Consider the following 18,323-nt stretch of genomic DNA (forward strand, 5'->3'; position numbering starts at 1 on the left):
TACAAAAAAAAAAAAAAAAAAAAAACAGTAGTGTTAGGCCCAAGGTATGGAAAGTGTTGAACAAATAAGAGGTGTTATTATTCATTATAATACCCTAACATTTATCAGAATTCGGGTTTTCCTTTCTGGTTTCCTAGGCAAAACTGAATCAAAACTAAATGAGTAAATAAATGAACATCATTAGTTAGACATCTTTCCATTTCACAGCCAAGAAGATGTTTATTACAATGCCCCAGGATCTAGCAGCCAGAGCACAAGGGCAAAAACCAAGCATAACAATTGAGTCAAACTGTTTTACAACTTTGAAGATAAAAAATCACAGCCTAAGGAGAAAACCAAAATCTCTAAGAGAAAAGGAAGTGCTGAGATAAAAGAAAAGGGGGGGGGGGGGAATGGGAAGGAAAAGAAAGGGTGTGATCCCACCTATAATCTCCACAAAAGCACTGGTACAGCCAAGAGTGACAGAGACCACTTTCCAGATAAAAGAATGGAATTGAGATGCCCAAGAAAGTAAAAGTTATCTCCAGCAAGAAAGAGTTCTCATTTTTCAGAGTCCAGGATCCTTTAATGTAAACAATGTGAAGAGATTTGTTCTCATGAAGAGTCACACAAGGGACTGACCATTAAATCCTGATGGGGCCCTGCTGCAGTGGCTCCCATAACATATCAGCTAATCACAGAGCCCACACACTTGAACGAGTTGCTATGTTAATTTTCTTTAATCAGTAATTTTATCCAAAAGCTGGGTTCCAGGACCCTGCTGGGAAGCTTATCGTTCAAAATTAATGAAATGCTATTACTGTTTTCAAGTATCTAATTGTGCACAAGGGAAACTCTAGCCTCAACTGAAGTAATAGAGCATTTTCTTTTTTTCTTTCTTAAATAGTTTATTGTCAAGTTGGTTTCCATAGAACACCCAGTGCTTATAGAGCATTTTAAAATAGATCACTAGCAAAAAAGATACTTACTACAAAGTCCATTTATTTTTGTCAGTCTTTACTGGCCTCAAAGGCCAAAGCAAGACCCAGGAATAAAAGCACAAAATGAATTTATCCACAGTACCCATGAAAAAGAAAGAGCCAGAGGGACTCTTCTGGAATTGATGTCTATAGGCTGTCTGCTTAAAATGAAGGAGAAAGGCACTTTCAGTTACGTGGTCACTTCATCAGTTCTTTGGTTGGCTGAAATAGTTACCAATAAGCCAGATCCGTTCCTATTTTTTGTTCATTCTTTTCTTGCTGATTTCAGTTCTTGTCTAAGAGCTGAACTGGGAACATTCTGCAATTTGTCAGGGTTTATAACAATATTTAATATGATTATCTTTTGACCCAATAATTTCACTTGTAGGAAAATTTCCTATAGAAATTCTAACTGAAGTGTTTGAAAATATAGATATGAGCAAACTGGGGTGCCTGGCTGGCTCAACAGAGCATGTGACTCTTGATCTCAGGGATATGAGTTCAAGCCCAACACTGAGCCTAGAGCTTACTTAAAAAAAAAATCTTTTGGGTGCCTGGTTGGCTCAGTCAGTAGAGCACGCAACTCTTGATCTTGGGGTCATGAGTTCAAGCCCCACGTTGGGAATAGAGCTTACGTAGATATGAGGAAATCTACTATCTTGCTGTCTGAAATACTGTAAATTGAAAGCAATCTAAATGCCCATTAATGTGAGCTGGTTAAATAAATAAATACTGATTTAGCTATATACACACACACCCTGGAGTCAGATCACCTGAGTTCCCATTTCACTACAACTTATTAGTTGTGGCCATTTATATTTATTTTCTATTGCTGCTATAACAAGTTACCACAGTTTTAGAGGTGTAAAACAACACAAACTTATTATCTTACAGTTTGACAGGTTAGAATTCCTATATGGGTCTCACTGGGCTAAAAGCTGAGTGTTGACAGTGCTGGGGTCCTTCTTACAGAGTCTCAGAGAGAATCCCTTTCCTTGCTCATTCAGGTATTAGCAGAATTCAGTCCCATGCTGTAGGACTGAGGTCTCTGTTTCCTTGCTTGCGGTTAGTGGAGGCCAGCCCTTAGCTCCTACAGTCTTGCTGGTCCTTGCACATAGACCTCTACATCTCAAAAACAGCAACAGACCATGGAATCTCTGCTGCTGTCATCTCTATGACCCTGCTTCTACTGTCATCATATCTCACTCTGACTCAACCAAGAAAGGTTCCACTTTTAGGGAGCCAAGAGATTAACTGGGCCCGCCCAGACAGTCCTCAGACCAATCTCCCCATCTCAAGGTCTTAACCTTAATCCCATCTGCAAAGTCCATTTTGCCATGTAAGGTAATACGTTACAGTTTCTGGGGATTTAGATAGAAGACATCTTTAGGGGCCACTGTTTTGCCTGTCATCCCTCTCTAAGCCTCAGCTTCCTCATCTCTAAAATGGAGCTGCTTCCACAGGTGGTTCTTGTAAACTACAGATGTGACAGACTCTTGACACAAAGTAATCACTCAGCAAATGTTAGCTATAGTTACACCGCTGCTATGTAGCCAGTAAAAAAGAAATGGAGCCATATTACTGACATAGAAAGATGTTCGAAAGATATGTTTGAGAAAAGTCAGCTATAGAAAAGTGTGTAAAGTATAACCATTTTTTTAAAAGGAAAAAAGTAAAAAAAAGATAAATACTTGTTATTTGTACCTGCAAAGGGAAAGATGGATGGATACCAAAAGAGGGTTATAAAGGGATACTCACTTTATCTGTAATACTTTATCTCTTAAAAATAAATATCTGAGATGTATATGACAGGATATATGCCTTCTTTTTTTTTTTTTTTTTTTTAAAGTAATCTCTATGCCCAACATGGGGCTTGAACTCATGACCTCAAGATCAAGAGTTGCATACTCCACTGACTGAGCCAGCCAGGCACTCCAAGATATGTGTCTTTTAAAGTTCTGGTTTGTTTATATTCTGTACTTCTCTGTGTATGTAAAATGTTTAAAAAACTTTTTAAAGAACTTCATGGAGAAGTCAGAAATGGGGATGCTTTCCTGATGGTACATGTATTTTGGGTTCAAGAAAAAAATGGAAGGTTTTACAGGTAAACATAGAATTAGGGCAGACAGATGACAATGTATTTCTACTTTCTGTCCATCAGTTAACACCTATTGAACACTCATAATAAGCTAAGGATGATATTGTTTGAAAATGCCCAGGGTGGTTCAGTAGGTTAAGCATCCCACCTCACCTCAGGTCATAATCTTTCAGTTCATGAGTTCAGGCCCCACACTGGGCTCTGTCCAGACAGTGTGGAGCCTGCTTGGGATTCTTTTCTTCTCTCTCTGCCCCTCTCCCACTAGTGTGCTCTCTCTCTCACTCTCAAAATAAATAAAACTTAAAAAAGAAAAAAAAGAAAATGCCCAAAATATGAATGGAAATGTTTAAGAAGACTTAAACAGAAACATGTATGCAAATTTAATACAGTCCATAAATGTTGTCAGGAAACAAAGAAGTAATTAGAATAGTGATTACATTTCAGAGAGAAATTTAATTTTGAGACAGATTCTGAACGAGGAGATGTTCATAAATTTCTATGAAGGAACAATTCAAATAAGGAAATGGCCTATGTGATGAGCCACATATAGGCCCTTGTCAGCAGAATGTGGGGAACAGTGGTAGAATAAGGTGGTTGGAGCACAAGTTCCTTCTCCAAATTCTGAAGAGCTAGGAAAACGGATGCCGGTATTTACATGAACAAATGCAAAAAAAAAAAAAAAAAAAAAAATGGCAATATGCAATGAAATAGAAGGCTTAGGCCACCAGGAAAACAGATTTGAGATCACAGATTTACATTGACTGCTGATCACCTTCTTCCCTATATTTGCTGACTCCAGTGGAGGCTTGGTAAAAATGTAAAGTGGGAAGCCAGTACTTATGCAGTGCTTTGAAAGAGAAAAAGGGAATGCTGATGGAGACCAGAAGTGAGCCTCCCTTCCTTCTTTGTTGGAAGTGGTAGTGGACGTGGAATTCTCTCTCTAGGATTAGATATAATTACTTAATAGGTTAACGTGGACAAAGATCCTTCCCCCGAAGGGACAATCTATTTTGAAAATATCCTGTTTAATGCCATCAAAATATTGTAGTGTGGGGTTAAATTCAGTTTTCTGCCTTCAAATTAATTTGAATGAACGGCGGAACTTAATTTTTTTTTTTTTTTTGCGGGGGGGGGGATGTAGATGGCTCTGATTGTAACAGAAAATTTGAGTCAGTCCGATGTATACAGAAGGCGTCCATGACCCATCTGGTTAATCCACACGTACTGCTGCCTCTGCCTCCTCATCACCACTCACACCCTGAATCCCACTGCTGGTGTTCCAGATCTGGCCCCATCCCAGTTTGCCCAAATACTGTGGCGGCTTTCCGCTGCTCTCCCCACCATACTGTGGCCACAGTGAACTCTCTCTCTCTGACAATCTGAACAGATCCCGGCTATGTTTAAAGTTAGACTCAAAGTGGAGCTGCCTCACGCTGATGTCTCAGAGTTGTGAGGTGGGTCATAGGCCACATATAACTGATAATAAAGCCCCAAAGACTCCAATGAGGCGTTTGTCTTAGCCCTGTGTCTAGAATACCTTCCCCCATCGCTCAGGCACTGGCTCTGACGTCTGGCAGGCGCAGGTCTCAGCTCAGATGGGAATCCACAGTCTTGACTTCCCAGCTGGCTCACATTCTTCTCCTAAAGCCTTGCTATGCTTTGTGTAGACTTCCACATAAGACCTGTCTTGTTTGATTGCAATGGTTTATTAAGCTCCTTGAAGACAGAGACCATGTCTTAGTTTTTTTAAATTTAGTAAACAGCAGCTTCTAGTACATTCTAGGCACACAGTGAACATTAATGGCGATTGAATGAATAAATTAGTACTACCATTGATATGGAGTAGAGATTCCCCTGTTAACTAGATCAACATTCCCCCCACCCCCATTCCTGCTATAGGTGGCAACAGGGAAAAACCTTTCTCCCTAATTATGTTATATAACACTGTCCCATAAAGTGTCTGCATTTTGAGAGCAAAGGATGAAAGACATCTTTTTTCCTGTATTAAAATTAAAGATCTTGATAACTGGCAAAGAAAGGACACTAGATTCATTAGAAGTAGAGTGCTCTAGCAATTCTTTCTGTTTCTGTAACTAATTACAGATGAGTAATTTAAAAAAATTAGTATCCATAAAAATCAACCGCAAACCAATAAGGATGATGAGTTGAATCATAAAAATTCCATGCTATTTATATTTCCCCCCACACACTCGGTGCATTTATTCTAAATGGAAAAGTACAAATATTGGGATAAAAACATTTAAACTACAGAAACAAGAAATTCCAAATGGTAATTCTGCCTAAAGGGCAGAATTTAAACTACTGTATGTAGGATTAAGAGGCGTGGTTAACCGAACATTTGAGAACAAGTAATTACCACTGAATCTCTCTATCACATATTTGTATCACACATAATTTACACAATAAGCCCACAGTGGGGATTAATAAAAATGCTGTTTGAAACATTTTTTTCCAGCCACAAATTTTTCAGGCATCTCTTCTCCCCCTCATGAAAGATCACTTACTCCTATGGCCTTAGGTTGGATGGCAGTGGGATATTTTTTCTCTGATATGTATGGACAGAGAAATAACATTTCTTTTTTTTTTTTTTTAATGTTTTATTTATTTCTAGGAGAGAGAGAGAGAGACAGCGTGAGCAGGGGAGAGTCAGAAAGAGAGGGAGTCACAGACTGAAACAGGCTCCAGGCTCTGAGCTGGCAGTAAGCACAGAGCCCGACGCGGGGCTCGAACCCACGAACCGCGAGATCATGACGTAAGCGAAAGTCGGACGCTTAACCGACTAAGCCACCAAGGCGCCCCAGAGAAATAACATTTCTAACTTGGTATTCTTGGCTGTGTCCTTCCAGCTAATCATGGGCATCTGAATGTGGAAATGCATGGTCCCTGTAGCTGTTTTATGGACCACTTCAGAGTGGAGTGGACATGCAAGGGAACGCTTTCATTTACTCATGTATTTGTTCATTCATCAAACGTGTATGTGCCAGGCTCTCAAGACACCAGTGAACAAGACAGGTCCCCAACCTTGAGGAGCTCACAGTCTAGTAGCAGAGGCCATTAAGCTAACAATTATAACATACAACAAGGGGCGCCTGGGTGGCTCAGTCCGTTAAGTGTCTGACTTCGGCTTAGGTCATGATCTCATGGTTCGTGAGCCCCACATCAGGCTCTGTGCTGATAGCTCAGAACCTGAAGCCTGCTCTTCTCTCCCTGCCCCTCCCCCATTAGCACGCACTCTCTCTCTGTCTCCCTATCTCTCAAAAATAGACTTTAAAACAATTTTATAATACAGAACAGGAAGCCACGACAGGGGGGTACTCAGAGAGTTGTTGTGGCTCTGATACCTGCCTGGGATGGCTAGGGAGCGCTTCCAGGAAGAAGTGCCTTCTAAGTTGCATCTCAGATGACTTACAGGGCCCAGAAAGTTGAAGGAGGGTAGAGAAGTGGAAAATTCACAGTCTAGGGAAGAGCTGGGAGAGATGAGATTACAAGGGGATGTGGGAGAAGATAAGGCAGGACGGTGCTTATGGATGGAGGACAGCAAACACTTGCAAAGATATGGGGCCTGAGACTCTAAAAGCCACTGCTTCTGTGGCCCTCCTTCCCTTTTTCCTTGGGACACCTACCAGAAAGAAGACAGTTGAGAGTTCAAATATATTTGAGAGAGACATTAAATTTCTGTGCAGCAGTGTCTTGGCTGGACTGTTTCTGGCATTTGCTTTTATTTTAGCATTTTGCATGAAAAAGGGTGATATATGCCATCAAGCCATAACTTTGTAACTGGCCCAGCTCTCTGGCTATAATTTCGTATTTGACAAGAGCATGACCCCGGGGCAAGGGATTTCACCTCACTGTGCCCCAGGACCTCACCTTTAGAACAATTTGCAGAAGGAAATAAGTGACTGTATATAAGGTATTCAGAACAGAGCTTGGCACAAAACAAGTGCCCAGTAAGTATTAGCCATAATGATTGTACTCTATACATAGGAAGTGCCAATGAAGCCAGTTTGCCAGTTATTTAAATAACCAGCATGTCTCTTATAACCAGCCCACTTCTGGACTGGGCCCAGAAGTAAAGCTGCTGTTGTTTAATGTCTTTGGCACTAAAAGGAGATTAGAAAAGTTAACCCTGTGAACACAAAGACTGAACCTTGGCTGCTTTTCAAAAGTTACAATGGAAGTTTCTGTTTATAACCATTCATTGAACGTTCATTATCTCCACACTTAGTGCAATGTGTCTAGCGAATATCAGGCCTGGGCATACAAAGATACCTGAGTAGGTCTGAAAATCTGTTATTCATTCAACACATGCTTAGCAAGTATCCAGAAAGTGAAAATCACGTTGAGGATAAAAATGATGATTTGGACCCTCTAGCAGAAGGTGACATATCCTACAAAGAAGTAGAGACGGTAATAATGAAAACTTGCTGAATGCTTTCTTTACACCATGCTCTGTGCTAAATGTCTTACCTGGATTATCTCTGAGTGCCTGGGAGCTGGGAGAGAGATGGCTCTGAGCTGGGGAGATCAGGAAAAACTTCGTGGAGGTGGAAGCGTTAGAACAGGATCTTGGGGGCAGCTGGGTGGCTCAGTCAGTTAAGCGTCTGACTCTTGATTTTGGCTCAGGTCATGATCTCCGGGTCGTAAGATCATGTTGGGTTGCATGTATGTGGAGGCTGATTGAGACTCTCTTTTTCTCTCTCTAAAAAAAAAAAAAAGAACAGAATCTTTGAAAATACCTCTAGAGTGTCATGCTTAACCCTGGTTTTACAACTGAATGGATCCAATGGCTTTTTCTAAAGACGTTTCCTTGTACAAAGGCTATTTTAAAGGAAATAGCCAACAAAATGGGATAGTTTCTACTAAAAACTTTCATCTGGCTACAAAATACAACTACTACCAACCTGAGTAAGGGTCTAGCTGTTGCTTAAAAAATTAACAACTTTCCATCACATTCTCAAGCATGAGAGCCTTGTTGCCTACAATGCAATCCAGGCCCATTTCTCCCTGAATGCTCCTTCTTTCCCACAAATCACTGGGACTCATGTTTGCAGCACACTCTGAAATCCTGTTCCCAATTATTGGTTGTGTAATTTATTGATAAAGCAAAGCCAAATATGAGTAAGAAGGAAAGCCTAATTAGAAATGAAGCACTCAATGTCCCAACAAGGAAAATTCCAGGGCTTCAAAAATAGAAAATCAGTGATGCATAGTTTGAGGGCTTTGTCACCAAAGAAATAATCCCAGTATTTAATAAACCAGAAATTGGATTAAACAGATGGGGCAACGTTATCAGTGGCAGTGAATGGGCACCTTCAGAGAAACAGAATGATTTAGAACCAAAATGACTCTGGTACACACTAAAGAATATCTATTTGGGTCCTGAAATGAACGTGATAAAAAATGTGTATGAAAAGGAATATAAAACCAGCCATGAAGAGAGAACATAACAGGGTATGGACAGGTATAGAAATGCTGGAGCTACTATTTTTTTTAAATAAGATTGATCAACTAATTCAGTCAAAGAGTTGATTTGCAGGACTTTTTTTTTCTTTTTCATTGAACTGACTTCTTGAGTGAATCAACCAAGGCAGTAACTTTTAGTAGAGTGTGGATGCAGCTTCATTCTAAGAAATTTGCCCTTAAACAGAAAACCTTTTCTCACAACAGAAAAGCCACCCCACCAGCACATGTGTCTGCATATTTTCTGCCTACACCTACCTGAACATGTTTCTAATCGGTTGACCATCTATATTAAGGCAACTCTTAGGGCCTGCATTTTGCCTTAAAGGAGAAACAGCAGAGATTCAGTATGTCTGAAAGTCTTTGAAAATTATAGGACTGAAATTATAGGACACTCAGTTTTGAGTGTTGGTGAGTTGCTGGATGGTCCTTCCCAGATCACTTAGCCTCCATGTTTTCTAATTATTGTATTACACAACTAAAAGAATGATATTCACACACGCATGTACACCCCATACCCTTGAGCACTGAGAGAAACAGGCTGATCGGGAGGCTTCTACATCTGCGCAAAGCAGAGAACTGGAGACAACAGGAAAACACAGCTTCTGAGTGATGGCAGAACAAGTTGCTACTAATGTCCCATCTTCCAACCACTGATGTGACCTAGGGGTCTTTCCCAGCCAGGGAATAATTTTAGGGAATGAGCTTCCTGGTGAGCTCACAGCTTAACACTTCTTGTGTCACCATCTTGAGTCAGCAGTGGATAATGCTGTGCAGAATAAACTAATTTTAGTCATCTGTGGGATCCTTGTAAACGCTCCATAGTGACTTCAACAAGTCAGTGTGAACTTGCTATCTGTGCTTCATTTCCTGCTCTCAAGAACCCACGAAGGGGTATTTTTAGAGGATGACCTAGGATTTCTCTAGGTGGGTTTCTCTGTTTGAGAGCTGGTAGCTGAAACTTTTGCCACAGATTCCAAAAGTCAGGACGCCTTCTGGTTAAATGACCCAGGAAAGTGATTAACAAATATGGCCACAAAGGACATGGAAATGTGTGTCTTCTACGTGCTACAGGAAAACAGTGCTGCCCACCTGACTCTCATTGTAGCAACATTTTTCGGGAGCCTTAGACTGCATGGAGGCAAGGCATGAGGAGAGAAAAATGCTTATCCTGGAGCTGATACAATTTCCTCCAGCTATCATACTATACATTTGGAATGTGAAATGATCCCTCAGCTTCTTAATCATCCCGTTCTGTGCTGCACCTCTGGGCTCTGAGTCATATTTCATCGGCAGTCAATCACATGCTGAATATAGAACACCTCTAATTTGTTCAGCATCTCATGGGTCATTGCGAAAGAACAGAGCCTCAGGACAAACTCCGCTGGTCAGATCATTCAGGTCCAGGTGTGTGAGCAAGAACTCATATTTCATGAAGAATTGTGTGTAAGATGTTGCACTAGGGTTTTGTGTTTCTGAGAAAGATGCTGGGTTCAGCTGTATTTATCAAGGAATGTGGAAACCAAGAAGAGGGGCTGATTTGGGTGAGGAGAATTGTAGGCAAATTAAATCCCTGAGGTTGCCGCGAATAGTCAATCAGGCAGAAAGAATGTGAAGGGACCCAGCCATAGGTGAAAGACATCTTTTGGCTTTTGGCTTTTCATTCTTAAAAACCTTCAACCCTGGAACATTTGATATCAATTTTTCCTGGTCTAAAAAGAGAATGAGACAACTTCAAAGGAAGTGTATGAGAAGCATAAGGAGGAGAGAAGGTGGGAGGGTGGGGAGAAAGGCAGAGTTGGAAATATTAATAGGGAAAAAGAAGGAAATGGTGTGTCCTGTAATTATTTGTGTAAGAAAGGCAGCTAAGAGGAGTTCCAGTGTAGGATTACTGGTTCTTGAATTCATTAAAAATAACTTTGAGACTCTTGGATTTGGGGGGCCAAGACTTTGCTATAGGAAACTTCATTTAAATTCCTCTTTCCAAAGAAAACACACATCACACCAAGATATACAATCTATGTGTAGTTTCGTTGTGCTGCTGGAAACCCGGCCCCACTGATGGATTCTTCTCTACTGAGAATCCCAGTGTCCTCATTTACCCCTCTAACGGCGAGCCTGATGTACTCCTGTTGAGTAAAGTCTTTCAGAGCAGAGGCAGCTGCTGCTGTCTGGCCCATCTGCTCTGAAAGAGGCCTGGGCTGCGGTCTCTGTGAACCACACGGGCATCGCTTCCGCAGGATCCTAAGAAACCAACCTTTTGAGGAACGTTGTGTTAAGGAATGTCTGGAATGTTTTTCGTCCTAAAGTTCCCGGGAAGCCTATATGGTCCATGATGAAGAATGGGCAGAGCAGTTTTACAACGTTCAGCAAGGCCAGTTCAGATCAGAGGCAGATGTGGGGGGCGTGGGTGTGTGTGGAAGCATTAAGATGAAGGATAAGACTGTCTCTTCTCAACCATTAAATGCAGTTTCAGAACTTCTGAATTCCAACTGCATCGTACAGACCACCTACGATGGTTCCAGGCTAAAGTGACAGGGTAGGTGCTAAATAGGCTATAAATTTTCAACTAAAAAAGGAGCAACTACCTGCAATTTAGTTTTTCATATTGGCCTTTAGTTTAATGTATGAATGAGTGAACGTTGTTAAACTATCAGCATAACTGCACTTTTGACTTTATGTTATTAATGACAGTTATTCACAGAATCAGGAAGTCCTATTTCTAAATATATTTTAAAAGTTTTAAATATGTTTGAAGGTTTTAAAAATTCTATTTATAGATAGGTGCCTGTGTGCACACATACACATACATGAAAATGCATTTTGCATGAATGCTTTTTTGTTTATTAGAACTGGAAACTTACTAAGGCTGCAGACATTGTTTTAATAAAGATATTTAGCATTTAAAATTGTATTTAGTGTGTAGGGTACCATGGTCATTTATTTACTTTTTATTTTGAATATTCTCCATCATGGGATATCTCCTGAACTTTTGTCTGCATTCCATAATAAGAAATGGATTTAAAAATTTTTAGTACACTCACATGCATATGTTTATATGGTATTTATATTCACATATAAGTATGTGTAAATGCATATACATGTGTGTGCACACATGTGTACACACACATATACATACACACACACACATATATACACACTCAACAAAATTTCATGAAACAAAACCTACCCTTACAAAGTGTAATGTGTTTCTGGTATTTTCTGTTTTATTTCTTAATTTGTATAAAATATCAATTATGACTCATTAATTTCCCTATCCATTAATGGGGTCATAACCTGGAGTTTGAGAAATACTGTTTTACTTGGCCCTTCAAATAATTTCATAATTCTATTAAAGAAGAAAAATGTTGTAAGGCAATAATATGGGTATCAATTTGAGATGATTTAAGGAAATAAGTGAGTGCTAACAAAAGGACTCTGTATCTTTAAGCTAATTATGATCATTATTGTTATATTTTGAAGAACACTACCTTTTTAAAAATAAGAATAGTATGTAGAATGAGAATAGTAAATAGAACATAATCCCTTTCTTCTTTTTGAATAAGATTTTTTGCAATCTTTCAAACTTAAAAATTAAGCTACCTCCGTTTTTAGGCTTCCAAACCCTCCCTACTCCCCATTTTTCTTTAAAGACTATCAAGATAGGGGCATCTGGGTATCTCGGTTGAGTGTTCAACTTCGGCTCAGGTCATGATCTCACAATTTGTGGGTTTGAGCCTCACGTTGGGCTCTGTGCTGACAGCTCAGAGCCTGGAGCCTGCTTGGGATTCTGTGTCTTCCTCTCTCTCTGCCCCTCCCCGACTCATGCTCATTCTCAATCTCTCAAAAGTAAGTAAACGTGTTAACAAAAAAAGATGAGATTTAATAGAATAAAAAATTGAAGAGTAAAATGTCTAGGTTTTATTATAACAGATTTCTACTAGCTCTTTTAGAATTATAAAAAGGCCACATGCAGCATGAGGATAAATGCAGAGTCTGGTTCTGAGCACTTAAGGATTTCTTAAAATTGATCTGTAAATTCGACTTTTGAAGACAAGATCAGACATTAATTGCCAAAAAAAGATAATAAAGAAATTTTGTGGTGACTCTCTATGTGTGAATATGGAGATTCACTCTGTCCTGTGAATGATGACCCCCCTAATAGCAGAGGTCTGGTACTTGTCAATAAAATTGACAGACTGGCCCGAATCCAGACACTGAAAAGACTGTATATTCCCCTTTAACCTATCTGGTCTGTAAATTTAGATTTTTGCATAATGTGAATTCAAATAGACACCACTGGTACTTCTTCTTGATGCTTTCTATAGAGTTCACAAATTGGTGTGGAGAGAGAAGTATGTCAAAACCCCAAATACCACAATGTGGATTCCCTGGACATCAAGACAGACTCTTTCGATAAGAGTGACCCTTTGACAATTGCCTTACTGAATGGGACTTCTCATCAGTGGCAGGTGGAAACACTATAAACTTTGTCCCCACCCAGAGCAGAGAATTTTGACTACAGAGCTCTCAACACGCCCTTCCATCCTCCGCTCCCACCGGGCTTTCTTCACAGGGCCTTCCCTCCACCTCTCCCCCCACCCTTGCCCCCCGGGTGCCCACCACACCCAATCACAGGTGCCTGTTGACCTCTGCCTCCCTCTAGACTCTTGGTGCAGAAGGCAGGCATGGGTGTTCTCGGGTCCAATGCTGTATCTCCAAACTAGCACAGTGAACTGGGCACACTGGGTACTCCATAACAAAGGATTAAGGTAAAGAAGAGAGGAGTAAATGAGTTTTGCATTAATCACACACTTTAACTGGTAGCCCCCTACAAGAGTCAGCCTTCTCTATATTACCAGACTAGAGTGAGGCAAGTGCCAAGCACTCTTCAGGCCAGCTCTCTAGCTCCAAAGCCAGCAGGCATCTCACTTCTAGGAGGCCTCTAGCGGAGGAAGCTAATATTTTATAGATAAATTAATACGGACAACGTTGTCTGAGACATATACGGCTGACGCTTAACAACATGGGAGTTAGGGGCACAGGACCTCTGCCCTGATGAAAATCCACATATAATGTTTGATACCCCCAAAACGTAACTATTAATAGCCAACTGTTGACCATGGCCTCTCAGCTAACATAGATGAACTCATGTTGTATGTTACATACTGTATCCTTACAATAAACTAAGCTAGAGAAAAGAAAATGTATTAAGAAAATTACAAAAAAGAGGGGCACCTAGGTGGCTCAGTTGGTTAAGTGTCCGACTCTTGATCTCATGGTTCCTGAGATCGAGTCCCCTTCCTCTCCTGCTGTCAGGCTCTGTGGTGGGATTCTCCCTCTTCCTCTCTCTCTGCCCCTACCCCTAACATATGTATGCATGCACAATAAATAAATACACTTAAAATAAGCTTTAAAAAATTGTAAGACAGAGAAAATACATTTACAGTACTGTACTATATTTATTGAAAAAAATTCATGTGTATATGGACCCATTCATCTCAAACCTGTGTCGTTCAAGGTCAACTGTAAAAGGCTTTCCATGAGGATTTATTCAATGAAGGTACAAAGCAGGAGGATAGAGTTCCTAGACCCCAGCTACTCTCCTTCCGGTGTGGTTAGCAAGCGTTCTGAGCCAGGTGGACACAAATGGCAGTCACTATTCTATGAGTTTGAACTATATGAAACTGTCATTTTAGTAGGTCAAAGGCAAGCAAATACCACCATCATATAGTTCAAACTCTTATAGGTTTAAATGCGCTGCCTCATTACTATAAACAAGTTGAGGCCGAATCCTACCGATAACAACAAAGCCTGAATGGCATTCCAGACCATTAGCGGCCTTTGGGGAGAACTAAGGACTGAAGTGGACACAAAGGGCCCAGGACCGCCCAGGTCAGTTCTTCCCAAGAACATTCTAAGGCTCTTCAGTCTCCTGAGACATTTTATGGGGAAGGAAGAAAAGGACTGATTTAGGAAATACTGCAAACAGTATTCCTTTCCTAACATTTCCAAATTTACATTCAACAATCTGCTCAGCATAGCACAGTAGTGGAGTGGTTCTACGAAAAAGTTATTTACCCATGTTTAATCCAGGACATTCCGCATTTACTTGAGTGAAATCTTATTTGAATGTAATGCCTAATATTATAGTTAACAGTTTACAACTAGAGGGACTATTCCTGCCCCACAATCCAGGTACTTCTGGCCTCTCCCAACGCTGACTCCTAAGGCCCGAATCCACCACATAGTCAACAGGCAGAGATCCATTTCAATTTCTCACGTTTCTGAACAATGGGGAAAAGACAGAAGCTCAGGATACTCCACATGTTAATACACAAGTTGGTTCCTACTGATTTATGCAGATCTTCAATGCCATCCAGCCAGTGTTTATGTATTTAGTGAATGGTACTAAAAGAGACCTACCATGTCACACTGTATTATACTTGACATTTTCCATAGCTCTTGAGTATATGACCCTGCTCACAATGAGCTGAGGAAGTAGGTATTTTTGCTCCTTCATTTTACAGTCTTTAGTGCCTCAAAGATGTTAAGTTTTGTGGCCTAAAGTCTACACAGCTGGGATTTAATGACACCAGTTCCTATGCTCCTTCCACACATTAATAAGATCTGATACTTATACAGAGCTCACGATGAGCCAGGCTCCAAGCTTTAACTCACTTAACTCATATTAAACCAATGAAGGTGCTATTATAGTCCCCATTTTACAATGGGGAAACAGGCTGAAGAAGTTAACCAACCTGCTTCAGTTACACAGGTTGCAAGAGGCGAGGCTGGAATTCAGATGAAGGCTGATTATTGATTGGTTCTACAATAAAGAAAGCCATTGAACCACATTTAACCTAGGATTTCCCAAATTTGTTTGACTAGGGAATCATTTTGTAGGCCATATCTGTTAACGATTGTTAACAATTTGGGAAAATACAGTTTGGGAATCACAGGTCCACCTCCCTCCACTCGATCCAGGCCCCTCTAACCTTTCTTAATCCTAATCCAGAGTCCATGACATTCACTACTGTGCTTAAACATCCCATAGTCTCCGTTTGCATATCTCACTAACCAAATCTCATGGCTAGATGTCCAAAACTATCCATTTCCACTCTTGATTCTCTCTAAAAGCTTTGTAATATGACCAAATCAATACAGCATGGTTGCAAAGGTTAATGTAAAATATAAAGTGACTTTTACCTCCAACGTCCATATAAAGACAAACAATCTTTTCTGCGTTGAGCAACTAAAAATACCAAAAACCCTTGAGGTTTCTAGTGCCATGAAGCTACGAATTGCAGTGTGAATATCAAATAATTCCATAAAGGTCTTGTAGAAAAAACAGAGTTCAATACTGCTGGGATAGATAAAACCTAACATTTATTGGGTATTTATTAGGGGCCAGGCACTCTGCCATGTGCTTTCCATAGATTATCTTATTTTGCAAAAACTTTATGAGATAAATACTGATGTTATTCTCATCCTACAGAAGCAGAACCCAAGGCATTAGGAGTTTAAGTAGTTTGTCCAATATCACACACACAACCGTCTAGCAAGTGGCAGAGCCAGGAGATGAAATAGAGAACCTAGTTTTTAAATGTTCCCCAGCCATTTTACATGTTAACTCTGGGGTGCACAGAGCAGAGCCAAGTTTGAACCCCCAGGTTCTAACAGAGTGATCATTTGCTTTTTGCAAGCCCTACATTAAAAGGTACATAACAGCTACTAAAACCCTGGGGGAACCTTCAAAATCTGTCAACTGGAAACAGAATTCCAGTGGGGGAAACCCTAAAACCTTTAATTGCTCTAAGATCATATGTTGCTTTGGCAGATATGGCCCATCTTAAAAGGATCTTTTTTTGGAAGGTGTAATTGAATAATATGGTATTAAAGAAACATGATTCAAGTTCTCATGCTTATAAAAATCATAGTTGTCATTTCTAAGTTTGCTGAAGACTGTCTTGTAATCTCTTGCTAAGTTGGAGGAAATCAATACTGTACACACGGAGATACATCCCCCACTTTTCTTAGCTTTCCCAAAGAAGCTTACAGGGTTTTAAGTATTTTTAGTTACTCACACTCCAAACAAGGATTGCTTTTCTCTATATGGACATTAGAAAAAAAAAGTCACTTTTTATTTTAAAATAATTTATTTTACATTAACGTTTACAAATATGCCACATTGATTTGGTTACCTTATAAGGTTTTGAGAGAGAACCGAGACTGCATTAAGTGCTGAAACATCTAAAATAACTGGGCACTCATGCAGTTTATTGCTTTTTAAAAAAAAAAAAACAACAGCTACAATTGGGGGCACCTGGGTGGCTCAATTGGTTAAGCATCCAACTTTGGCTCAGGTCATGGTCTCCAGGTTTGTGGATTCAAGCTCTGCATTGGGCTCTGTGCTGGCAGCTCAGAGCCTGGAACCTGCTTTGGATTCTGTGTGTGTGTGTCTCTCTCTCTGACCCACCCCCACCCCCACACTCACACTCTGTCTCTCTCTCTCTAAAAAATAAACATTAGAAAAAAAAATTCTTTTTAATTTAGCAACTACTGATGGATTTTCAAGCATGCAAAAGAGATGAGCACAGAAGGTAAAAATGGTCCTTCAATGAGGCATAGAGGTGGGCTTGAGAATGTGTACCTAAGGAAAATCTCTAAAGGCAAAAAAATCATAGCATAAGTAATCCTGGGAGCCAGTACAGCATGGGGGTTAAAAAAAAGGCTCAGAGTCCAAAAGCCCTGGTTCACTCTTCAGGTATATAACTTTGTGCAAGAGACCTATTCTCCCCGTATTTAGGTCCTTCCTATTTAAATGAACTTGTTAACAAAACCCATCTCATAGGGTTGCTTGCTGTGAAAATTAAGTAAGATAATTTGTAAAATGCCCATAGGACAATGTCTAGTAATTGCTCAAGAACTGTTAGCTATTAAAAGCAGAAAATATCATTATCATTACTGCACACATGAATGGGCATGGAGCAGGGAAATTAAAGCAAAACAAGGATAATCAGAGATCTACTGCTATCAACCTAAATGACAGAATTGCCGTATTGTAGGCATCACTAAATACTGAATGACCAAATCAATCAATCAATCAACCAATCAGTGAATGAATCAGTGAACAGAGTCACGGGAAGCAAAGCTGAACTCTCGGAAAAGCTAAATTCTTTGCCTTCTGCAGGCTCCTTGCTCCCCTCTCCTCTATCCAGAAGACAAGTTATCCACATAACTCAGAATAGTCTTTCCCATGCAGCATTTCAGTTTCAGTGCAGTACATTTTCAACTTTTTCCAAAACTAGATTAAAATAAACATGAGGTCACAATGAACTTACAAACGCTTTAAGTGACCTCAACATCATGACAGGAGAAAAGGATGTTCAAAGATGAGGTTATATTGAACACATCCTTTATTTCTAACCAGTGTGATCTGAAATATAAAAGTGTCCTGTGATAATATATATAGTTTTAATTGTTGTTGCTTTCTGCAAAAGGATAACTATCAAAGAAAAGGGAGTGTGTTGAGCAAGGGAGTGGGAAGAGAAAGCCAGCATATCGGCTGTTTTCCTGCCAGTAGGAGACGTATCCATTATTCTATGTTCCTTCAATTCAGTTGTGTACCTTCAGAAATTACTTTCGGCTTCCTTCCAATTCTGAACCAGGAGCAAAATCACAAACACATTCGACAACAATATGTTCCTCTTGCGTAAATGTCTCTTCTAAGCCACATACATAATTAAAATCCTGTTGACTCAGGAATAATGTCTCAGAACTGA

At 40.0% G+C, this 18,323-nt stretch overlaps 1 protein-coding gene across 9 annotated transcripts in view; it reads right to left on the reverse strand.

Moving 5' to 3' along the window:
• The window catches only part of DDAH1 (dimethylarginine dimethylaminohydrolase 1), a 244,067-nt gene that overhangs the window by 179,385 nt on the left and 46,359 nt on the right, over positions 1-18,323 (reverse strand). For all 9 annotated transcript variants that reach the window (XM_077771068.1, XM_077771073.1, XM_077771070.1 and 6 more), the window contains one exon: positions 7,546-7,777. The gene's annotated coding sequence lies outside the window, so the exon portion shown is untranslated. The remainder of the gene's footprint in view (positions 1-7,545; positions 7,778-18,323) is intronic.

Source organism: Crocuta crocuta, unplaced genomic scaffold (assembly GCF_008692635.1).
Source record: "Crocuta crocuta isolate KB4526 unplaced genomic scaffold, BGI_CrCroc_1.0 scaffold125, whole genome shotgun sequence".
Taxonomy (NCBI): Eukaryota; Metazoa; Chordata; class Mammalia; order Carnivora; family Hyaenidae; genus Crocuta; species Crocuta crocuta.